Source organism: Cibotium barometz, chromosome 24 (genome assembly GCF_041138505.1).
Source record: "Cibotium barometz isolate CiBa-2024 chromosome 24, ASM4113850v1, whole genome shotgun sequence".
Taxonomy (NCBI): Eukaryota; Viridiplantae; Streptophyta; class Polypodiopsida; order Cyatheales; family Cibotiaceae; genus Cibotium; species Cibotium barometz.
In genome coordinates this window covers 24,351,421-24,363,475 of record NC_141069.1, presented here as the reverse complement: position 1 = coordinate 24,363,475, position 12,055 = coordinate 24,351,421, and the positions used below count along the sequence as shown (strand labels likewise).

At 43.2% G+C, this 12,055-nt stretch overlaps 1 pseudogene across 1 annotated transcript; it reads left to right on the top strand.

Annotated features, from left to right (window-relative positions):
* Window positions 1-211: 211 nt before the first annotated feature.
* On the top strand, window positions 212-2,391 carry LOC147625059 (putative L-type lectin-domain containing receptor kinase S.7 pseudogene; annotated as a pseudogene). Its single transcript, XR_015268836.1, has 2 exons — window positions 212-1,497; window positions 1,629-2,391. The product of XR_015268836.1 is annotated as a putative L-type lectin-domain containing receptor kinase S.7 pseudogene (transcript).
* The last annotated feature ends 9,664 nt before the right edge of the window (window positions 2,392-12,055 follow it).

The window sequence follows — 12,055 nt, the reverse complement described above, 5'->3', positions numbered from 1 at the left end:
GTTACGGGTCAGCTTCATTCTTCAGGACAATGGATCGGCCGATTCGGCCCGCTTGAAAATACCGGAGTTGATGAGCGTTGGCTTAGTCTCTTGGACATTTGTGTTGGCTGACTCCTTCCAACAAATTTGTATATATGAGCAGTGCTGAATTGCGCGTACACCTAGTTCGACTTTAGCCTGGATGCATTGCAGAGGAAATTTGGTGGATACAATGGCAACTTTAGCCTGGATTATAATTCTCGCTAATTACTGCTGTTGCATTGGTGTTGCTCATGCGCTTTCCTTCAACTACAGCTCGTTGGCGTCCGATCAGGTTTCCGGCAGTATTCTACCTATCGGGGATGCTAGCTTAAGAGCTGACAGCGCTCAACTCACCAACACGAACACTGATAGTAGCGTGGGCAGGCTCTACTACAAGGACTCGTTCCCCCTTTGGGATCGCGGCAGCAGCTGGGCAGCCTCTTTCAACACCTCTTTTAGGTTTCAGATAGACAACACTAGCGATCAGCAATCAGGTGATGGGATGACCTTCTTCGTTACAGAATATCCAGATTATCCTTTGAGTTCCACCGGGCAGTGGCTCGGCTTGTTCAATTCAACCAACAATGGCAACTTGTCGAACCACCTCGTCGCAGTGGAATTTGATACTTACATGAACCTTGATATTCAAGATCCAAGTGGTAATCATATAGGTATTGATATCAACAACATAACCTCTATTGTAACCACCAATACTAGCTTGAGCTTTCAGCTGAATTCCTCATCTGTGTATGCTTGGGTAGATTATTCTAGTTCGCTTGGTTTGTTGGAAGTGTACGCTAAAAACAATTCTAATGTTAAGCCTCAAACTCCTCTCCTCTCACTACATATCAACTTATCCTCTTACTTGCCGGAGGATGTTTTTGTTGGATTTTCTGCCTCCACAGGAGGATCTTACGAGGATCATATCCTCTATTCATGGACTTTTAGTAGTACTGAAGTAAAGGCTTCTAGGAAGGTAGGGTTGATCGCTGGTTTAACTGCTGCTGGGGTTCTCATTTTAGTGGTACTCATGGTAGTGATTAGTATCTACGTGGTTAGATCAAGGGAAAAGCGAAGGGCTGCACAGTACTCAAGGGAACTTAATGTAATGATGGGGCTCAACCTTCCTCATTATTACACATACAGAGAGCTCAGCGTTGCGACCAAGCAGTTTAGAAAGACGGAGCTTTTGGGAAGGGGTGGATTTGGCCCTGTTTATAAAGGCGTTCTTCCAAGCGATGGGAGCGAGGTGGCTGTGAAGTGCGTATCTCAAGGATCTGCACAAGGAGAGAAGGAGTTTCTGACCGAGATATCCATCATAAGCGGCATCCGCCATCGCCATCTTGTGCAGCTTAAAGGGTGGTGCCAAGACAATGACAAAGGAACTCTGCTGCTTGTGTATGAATACCTGCCCAATAGAAGCCTTGACCAACACTTGTTCCTCGAGAAGGCGATTGTTCTTGACTGGAGCACCAGGTACAGCAAAAACCATATTATCTGTAAAGGCTTTTGGATCCCCAAAATATTTAAACCTAAATTTCGGTAAAGCACCACCAATCTATGTAAATTACTGGACGTCCCTCACATGACTTTTGGTGGTGTGCTAGGTACCGGATCGTTTGTGGGTTGGGGTCTGCGCTGCAGTACCTGCACGAAGAGTGTGAAAGGGTGATTATTCACAGGGACATCAAGTCGAGCAACGTGATGCTCGACTGCAACTTCAATACGAAGCTGGGCGACTTTGGGTTGGCAAGGCAGCTGGGGGAGGGGACCGAGGGACACACGACAATAGCTGCCGGGACGGTGGGGTACATGGCGCCAGAATGCTACGGCACAGGGAGGGCTACAGTGGAGTCGGACATCTACAGCTTCGGGGCGGTGCTGCTGGAGGTGGTGTGCGGTCGCAGACCTGTGGACAGGACCCTGCCGGAAGAGCATGATGGGAGGCTCGTGGACTGGGTGTGGTCGCTCTATACGAGGGACCGCCTGAACGGAGCGGCGGACGCCCGGCTGGGCGACGAGTTCGAGGCCGTGGAGCTGCAGAGAGTGCTTGTGTTGGGCCTGGCCTGTTCGCATCCGGATCCTACATGTCGACCTACCATTCGCCAGGCGGTAGACGCCTTGCTTAACCGCGCTGCGCTACCGGCCATCCCAATTTCTAAGCCAGTCCCCCACTACACCCCTCTCCAGCCTCTGCTCTCCTCCTACTCCCCCAGTACCACCACCACCGTCAGGACGAACACCGCCCCTTCCTCCGACGCCGAGATGGAGAGTCGCCTGTTCGATTCCAACAGCTCTGCAACCTTGCTTTGATTGGATGCTACCGACTTTTACAAAGGCCCCTCCACCAAGAGGATTACAATTTAGGGAGTTTCTATCTAGAGCTTTTTCAACCCATGAGAAAGAGACATTTTTATTCAAATATTACCGAGCACACTAAAAGTAATTTCTTGCGCTAGCTATTTCTTGTAATCTGATTGCTACATGCATGTAAACCACCTCACATACTCTAATTTACTAATATGCAAATCATGCATAGTGAGAAGAGTCACCTATACACTATCATGCAGAGTTGCAGCCTGAGGCGTTTTGAGAAAGCCTCTATGATTCACTCATGCGAAGATGTGTTCTATGTTCTGTTGGCACCAAATTTTTTGCTCCTAATGAAATAGACAAAATCGCTCCTTAACTTGCAATATTACATTATCGGGGCCTTCATTGAATACAATACGTATCACAATCCAATTAGCACAAGCCTTCTCTACCATAAATCCTAGAAAGTCAGTTACTGGGAATCCTTGTTCAATCATCACATTGTTTAGAATCTCCCAAAATAGAATTTGTGATTCCCCATCTTCCTCCTTTATTTCATATATAGCTATTACCATCAATTCTTTCAAAGTACAAAAAGACTTCAAATAAATATATGTGTACACATCATTATCCTAGAAGTTGTTTGCAACCATTTTCATTAGATGTATATTCTAGCCATCATATCTCTGGCATAAAATCTTGGAAATGCCAAAAAGGTAATTCCAACATTTTCTTTAATCTCTCTTGCCCAAATAAACATTCTCCTCGATGAGCATGGTGTTACCATTCAAGCATTGCAGTCGGTGAGTCTACTCTTTGCGTTGCTTCTCATGGAACCTTACACGATGCAATTTAACACGAGCTACGATCATTAGCTTAAACATTAATCTAAGTACACTTAAATATAGAAGCTAAAAGCTAGAAGGATGATTGAAAATAATACAGTTATGGTTGGCCAGTGGTTAAATTGGATCATGTGACTAATTACTGCCTGTTTTGAAACCACACTTTGATTTGTTTGGGCTCTATGTTGTGGAGGAGCGAGCATTCTCTGACGACAAGTTCCTGTCTTTGGAGGGAAGTGGGCTTTGGGCACTTGCTATACAGTCTCTCCAAGGCCTCCACCTACTCACAAGTGTATCGAACGTACTTTGCTGCATCAATATTAATATGATCGTCAGCCATGCTGATTTAGTATTTGTATTTGTAATAAAAAAGATGCGGCTCTAATACCAATAGGGGGCCTTTAATATATTGGCTTTCAATGTAGTAAAATAGAAGGTGGTGGTGTTACTAGCTATTTGTGAGTAAGGATGCGCGTTGTTACGACATGCATAAAGCTAGTGTAGACTGTGTAGTGGACGAACTACCACCCTTTAATACTACACCGAGTGGTAGCATGTTCGTTTAAACTTTGGCGGCTGTCCATTTTGCCTAACCTTGGAAACTGGCCCATTTTGCCCGCCCTATTGCACACACATGGTATGTGTGTGCACCCCAGCCAAGCAGCACACATGTTGCTTGGTTGTGGCACACACACACACACCATGTGTGTGCCATAGAGCGGGTGGTTGCAGGAAGGATATGCTGAACATGCACTACAAGGGATCGGGCTCATACTCGCGCTCCTAGCCGCTAAAAATGACTTGTGAAAAAAAGTAGCGGGCTCGTGTATCAGCGCGTGTATCATCGCGGCCACAGACATGCGTGTAAAAGCGCGTGTATAGGACCTGCCAGACGCGCTCATACACGGGTGTATAGCCGTATTCTGTTCAGTTCAGATGTACTCAGACGCGTTGATACATACGTCTATACACGCGTTTCTTTAATTTAGATGCGCTTATACACGCGTAATTGTCAGTTTTGACGCGTTAATACACGAGTATTTTACAGATTATTCGCGTATATACACGCGATTTTTAGCAGTTCTGACGTGTTTATACACGCGAACAGAGAGCAAAAAAAAAAATCCAGAGAGTGCTATTAGGTGCCTGAATACTGTTCCAGCATTCCAGCACCCAATAACACTCTCTGGATTTTTTTTTTTTGTGCATTAAACCATCCACGAAGAACATATGCACGAGGGAGATTAAGACAAGAACAACATGAATGCATACATTGTCAATACACGATTCAAGATAGACATGAATGTAATACTATCGATTCAAGATAGACATGAATGTAATACTATCGATTCACGATTCAATATTACTATCAAAATTTCATACATGTATACAAGGGAGTCCATATCTCGAAGTAGCCCATGGCTTCAGTTTACAAAAAAATATATACAACCACATCCTCAATATGGAATGTGATACTATAAGTCTGAGTACTACTCAGACCCAGATGATGACTCGGTGCTCCCTCCATGCTCAAAGATGAGCTCACATCGGTCGGAATGTCCGATGAGTAGTGCTGACGTCCACCCTCTGCGGTGGCGGCGGGTGGATCATCAGCAGCTTGTGCCTGTTCAAGTAATATATAGTATATAAGTATATATATATGTAATTCAATAAACCAAAATCATTCGTTTAGAATTTTCAAGTACCTGTCGACCGTATGGTCTCATGGCCATCTCAAACTGCGCGTCTGTAATACGTCCCTCGACTCTGAAGATGGCCCACGTGTCACGTCTGCTATGCCGGCGAGCATACGCGGTATCGTGGGTTGTGGGCTTCCTCCCCGCATAACCCGTCGCTTTATCATAATCAACACAATTTGTAAGATTAAAACAATCATAGAATCAATGAATTAAGTAAACAATCAAATAAAGTGGCAAGATACTTACGAACTCTGCCTCCCATGACTCGACGCCGCCAGATCCGAAATGCGAAGATCCAATGGTCTCCATCTGGATCCGTCGTGCCTCCACATGCTGCCTGCTCTTCACGCCACCCTCTACTCGTTTCTTTGCCTCCTTCCACTTGCGTTTGTGCGCAGTGTGGCAGGTTTCTCGGCAGGATAGCCACATTTAGCCGGTCAATCGTACGCGAGTTTTTTAAGGTGAGATCTTTTATTACTTAAGATCTCCCTTATTCGCGTCCTTCCCCATACATCCGAGAATGTAGCATGTGGGGGATTGGGGTACCGACTATGTACACCCTCTATCACCTCCCCAACTAATCGGCTATTTTGATCTTTAAATTTAATAAAACAATTTCTATATGAGTTTGATACTACCCCACGCATGTACTCCATTACCTCCCTCCCCCTCGCATCCATCACTATCCCGCCCCTATCTGTCACATCATAGCAGACCACTCTCTCCACCTCTCTCATCTCCTCCTCTTTCGAACTGTCTCCTCTAACTCTTCTCCCTCTATCTCCTCTCTCACCGCGTGCCCTACTACCTCCCCCACCTCCCCCACCAAAGCACCCGTCGCATCCTCCACTCCCACTCTTCCTACTGCTGCGGGTGGAGTCACGACTGGGGGATTGTCTACGTGACGGTGGCTATGAGCCCTGACGTGACGGTGGCTCTAAGGGAGCACGTGATGGTGGCTGTGAGGGTGTGCGTGAGTGTGTCTGGGACGAGGTATGTCTCCTCGGTGGACGTGGAAGAGGAGAAGCTGCATGCCATCTCGTCGGACTCGTAGGAATAGACGGCACTGGAGTGCCCTGGCGGTAGGGGTATAGACACCAGGCAGGGAAGGAGGGGGATGGGCATACATATACTCTATAAGCTCAACTGGACCAGGATGGCGCCCAAAATGATTCAGCATCTCCATCAGCCAATTGCTGTACGCAAATGGATCGGATGAAGAACCTAGAATATCCATAAAGAACCTGCAACAAAAATCTTCATGTACATCATGGGTTGTCTCTTGACTCACACAAATATCATCATTCAAGTCATTTGTGTTGCCTGCAAATCATAGAAACAGGAAACGCAGTCTCGTGTATACACCCGTGCAGAAACGCGTGTATACACCCATCAAAAAACGCGTGTATACACCCGTCCAGAAACGCGTGTATGGATATCCGCGTGAACAGACTCTGCAGACAGAGTACACGCGTTTCTACACGCGAGCTGCGAAAAAGAAAAATTCAAAAGGACCGACCTGTGAGACAAAGACAAAGTGTCCTTATAAAAGGAACATTGTCGCCCCTGTGCACAGAAGCAAAAGGATGAAGACAAACCCAAAAAGCAAAGAGCAAATAGCATAAACAAATCTGAGGAAGGAGACAAGGCACAGGACAAACTGACTCACCTCTGAAAAAGTGAGTCTTCTTTCTTGCTCGGTTTCCTCCCGTGTGTGCTCCTTCTCTGCTCCCTCCTTGCACTTAGGTTTCGTTTCTATTGGAAGAGGCGAAAACGAAAGCAGTGTTGATATGTTAGTTCAGAATCTATATTTGGGGAAGGCGGGCTATTTTTAGTTTAAACAGACCGTCGCGTTTATAAACGCGTGTATGTTCGCGTGTATGATATTTTAGCTGCGTTTATACACGCGTTTTGCAAGAATTACCCGCGTTAATACACACGATTTTTAGGAAATAGCCGCGTTAATACACGCAATTTTTAGGAAATAGCCGCGTCAATACACGCGATTTTTATACTTTCATTAAAAACATATTATGATTTTGTGTTTTCTGGTTTGTACATAGGATGTCATCAACCTCTTCAAGCAGTTCTGGGGAAGATGAGACAATGCGTCATCGTAATCGCGATGTGTGGTTGGGACAACGGATCAAATGTATGTGTAATCGATGTCAAGGATGCATTGTACGAGCACGTCGAATTACCTTGAATCACATCTCCATGTATGGAGAATGGAATCAAACAGGTTTAGAGGTGAGTAGATGTAAATTGATGGTATTCAAATGACTCATGGTATCCAAATTAAATTAATAGAGTTGTAATATATAAACTCTAATTGAAGCAGGATGCAGTACCACACCCTAACATGGTACCCTACGCGCGACGAGAGCACGCAAAGCGTCGACGAGATGATGCTGGAGCTTCGGGATCTATTGTCAGAGATGAGTGGGAAAGGGATGACAATAGCCTTGCACCCCACGAAGTTGTGGAAGAGGAGGTGCTTGATGATATGGTGCGGAATCTTTTTAAGGATGATCCCAAAGGTATGGACGACGATGATATGGAACAAGAGCATCTTTACAAGGCTTCATCGACACTGGTGTTTGAAGGGTGCACATTCTCTGTTTTACGTGCTTCACTTGAACTTCTCAATATACAAACAGTTTATGGATGGAGCAATGCAACTCTTGACGCATTATTGAAGTAAGCATTCTAACTTATAAATTTGAATTAGTGGTTTAAGGTTTAGGATTTAAGACTAATTATAATTGATGATATTGGATGCAGGCTATTATCAAACATGATTCCAAAGGAAAATAGACTACCCACCTCAAGAGACATAGCGAGGCACTATGTGACATCTCTTGGAGGACTGGATTATGATCGCATGCATGCATGCGTCAATGATTGCATTCTCTTTCGTGGGACGCATAAGGAGGCTCGACATTGTCCCACTTGTGGTGAAGCAAGGTATAGAATGGATATGAAGAGTTTTGATGTACCTCGTAAAGTCTTGCGACACTTTCCTATAATTTCTCGCATCAAACACATGTTCAAGTGCAAATCCATAGTAGAGCTCATGTCATGGCATTCCTCACATCGATCGGATGATGGCATGTGGAGAATTCCAGCAGACACTCCTGCTTGGAAGCATATTGAAGATGAGTGGCCCAGCTTTAAAACAGAGCCCAGAAACTTGAGACTTGGCCTAGGTATGGATGGAGTGAATCCATTTGGTTTCAAAAGCACCGCATACAGCGTGTGGCCAGTTGTGTTGGTGAATTAAAACCTTCCACCATCAATGGCGATCAAGAAGGGACATCTTATGTTATCCCTTCTAATTCCAGGGAAACATAAAGTCAAGCATATGGATGTTTATCTTGAACCATTGATTGATGAGTTGGAGGAACTATGGAGAGGTGTTGCGGTGGTGGACATTAGTAGGCCTCCCTCCTCTCGACACTTCGACTTAAAAGCAGTGTTGATGTGGACAATGCATGACTTTCCAGGATACAGCGATTGTTCTGGTAAGAATTCTAATTACCTCCCTAGTCTATTACTATTGGCTATATATATTAATTATACATATTGACTTTATTATTCTAACTTTTATTTATATTTTAACAGGTTTGAAAACATCGGGTAAACATGCATGTCCTGTTTGTGGCCCTTCGTTAGTACATGAGTATGCTGACGGTTTGTGTAAGACTATATTCGATAATCATCATCAATTTCTCCCCTCAGGTCATCCTAAATATGTTGCTAGTAAGAGTAACATTCCTCCACAAACACTTCGTGCAAAAGATTGGAAGCGTATTTGGGAGTCTACAACTATTCTTCCTCCAGATGGCATGAACAGGTATAGTAATGTTTTTTCAATCTTGTTTTGTGTAGTCTCTAATTGGATTAAAGGTCACATATAGCAATCCCTTGTGTAGGTACTCCATTTTTTTTCGGCTGCCATATTGGACCCATCTTAAGATCAACCATCTTCTTGATCCCATGCACATCTTCAAGAATGTGGGATCTGGTATTTGGGAACATATTATTGGTAAACGAGACAATGTTAGCGTACTTGAGGACTTGCGGGTCGTCGCAGGACGTATGCGTCAAGCTTGGCCACGAGAGGTGGGTGGGCACGTTCGTCTTCCGCCTGCACCATGGATTATATCAAAGAAAGAGGAGAAGCAGGTAAAGCAGGCCATCACCACTTTGCATACTCCCACTGGATGCATGAGATCATTGAAGGGAGCCTTTACAACCACTAAGAAAAGAGGCGTTGAGCAACTATATGGGTTGAAGTCCAACGATTGGCACAAGATGCTTCAAGTAAGTGTTTTCCAAGTCTTGTACGTACGTTGAAAATAAATTTTGTAATGCCATAAACCATACATACATGTGCTCTTATGTGCGCAGTTCATACTACCTACTAGCATCGACCATTGTGCAAATAAGAGTTTGAAAAAATGTATTTATAAGATGGGCGAGCTTGTGAGGTATGTAAAACCCATGTCAGATCACCCTTCATTATACCTTGCAAAATGAACGTGCATGAGGTATAATGTACTATTTATTTATTTTTCAGATATGTTAGTTCCAAAGCAATTGATCCAGCCACGTTGGATGATGCGCGTGTTATGGCAGTGGAGGTGGTTTGTTTGGTAGAGGAGACTTTTCCGTGAACCATTCTCACAAGTCAACTACATCTCATTGTGCATTTAGTGGACGAAATCGCTTTATGTGGTACTGTGCATGCACGTTGGATGTTCTTCCTAGAGCGCTTCATGAAGACCTTAAAAGACTTTGTGAGGCAAAGTGCAAGGCCTGAAGGAAGCATGGCCGAGGGTTGGTTGATACAAGAGTCTCTTGTATATATTTTCAGAACTTCTTGGTCAGGTGGACAGCTCTTTGCCAACGACTATGGAGCAATGAAGAGGACTTGAGGATGACCTCTATTGTGCCTCAAGGAAAAGGACAGAGTAAAGTAATTGACAGAACATTGATTGATGATCTCAATTTCACTTGTATCCTTAATAGTGATGTGATGAGCAGATGGGTTACACGATATGAGGATGCAAAGACAAAAAGGCAAGTAGAAAGAGCTCTCTTTCTTCGGAGGCAACATGGCTCTCGGAAGGCGTACCCTAAGCATCTAGCAACACTTCCGAATGATATCCATGTTGATTGGTTGCATGAGGAAATGGAGAGAGCAGAGAGCGACGAGGGGCTGCATATCACGGTGGAAGAATGGGAGTATGCACGAGGATGCATGTCAAAGGTACATAGAACTAATGTTTTGCATTAGTTGTAAGTGATTTGCTTTTAATATTTATTCACATTGCTTACACAAATATTGCTTCTATTTTGGTCTAGTGCACTATGTTCAATGCTATATGGTGTGAAGGCAAGCATTTTCGAACACAAAGAATTGATGAAAAGAGAAATACACAAGATTGCGGTGTCATTAGTAGCTTTGAGGGAGCTAATGGAAAAATGGATGATTATTGTGGCATAATCCAAGACATATTTAGGCTTGACTTTCGTCGCTTCTTTGTGTATGTTTTGGATGTCAAATGGCAAATGAACGTGGTGGAAAAAGGGCCTGATTCAACAATAAAACGCCATGCAAGTGGATATGTAACTATTGACTCTACAAAGTTTTGGCAAACAAAGAAAGATAAGCTTGTATTGCCACAACAATGTGAGCAGGTATGCATTTTTTTACTAATGTGTTTCATGTACATATATATCTAAGCTCGTGTACCCCTTGACTTTTGATATGCTAATTAATTACTGTACTATGTGTATTTGAGTAGGTTATCTATCTACCAATGGTGCATGACATTAAATGGTGGTACGTCATCCCTATTGCACCACGTTCCAAAGTGATATATAATACATTCACTAATATGGAGCATATGGAGGATGTAACAAGCCGCAATGAAGATGATGTCGAACATGCCATTGAAGATGTTGTGATCGATGTGATCAAGAAATAAGAGATGAGCATGATAATGAGGATGAGCATGCCATTTCTCATGATCATGAGAATGACCCTACCATTGAGGATGATGGTGATGTTGATGAGGATGATCAGGACATCGATACCATTATCAATGGAGTACAGAATATCGATAGTGGAATAAATTCAATCGTAGCCTTACAAATTGATCAAATGGATATTGATGTTGATCGTTTGGCAAGGATGGATCTTATTGAAGATGAGATCCCCTAACCAATCCATCACACTGTACGTTCTAAATTGATGACATTTCTATCATCTCATATGCATGATTTATTTTTGAATATATTTCATTGTTGTAAATGCATGTAGTGGGATTGTGTAATGATGTATACTGTAATGTACTATGAGATGGTTTAAAGAAAATAGTTTTTAATTTTGTAAAGGAATTCAATTTTTCTTCAGCTTTTCTCTGCCATGCGTGTATTAATCCGTGTATAGTGGCGTGTATTAATCCGTGTATGATAGCGTGTATTAATCTGTGAATATTAGCGTGTAAAGATGCGTGTATTACTGTGTGTATATAAACGCGTTTATACACGTGTTGATAAATGCAAATATACACGCGAACTTAAATGCTAAAATACACGCGCCCGATTCTATTCAAATACAGGCGGCGCGACCATACACGCGCTCGTAATTTATCGCATGTATGAAACGCGTGTATGGCAGTATTGTCTTGTAGTGATGGGCATGGTAAGGAAGCACTTGAGTGTTCTGAAAAGATGTAACTCGAGGGTGTCTATGCAAATGCTATGACATTTGTTTATAGCTTAAAATCTTGTGGCATCATAAGAGCCACATACAAGGGACAAGAATACATGTTGAAATCATAAGAAAAGGGTTGCTGGAAAGAGACCTTCTTGTTGCCAATACCTTGATCAATATGTATGCTAAATGTGGCTTGCTTGGTTTGGCATGGCAAGTGTTTGACAAGCTTCAAGTTCAAGATGTCATTTCCTAATGTCACTAATTGGATCTAGCTTTACACCTTCTCTTAGCATTCTCTCAAATATATGAAAAACATGGCAAGTGTTTGACAAGCTTCAAGTTCAAGATGTCATTTCCTAATGTTACTAATTGGATCTGGCTTTACACCTTCTCTTAGCATTCTCTCAAATATATGAAAAACATGCTTACTTTCTTCAAGTTGGGTA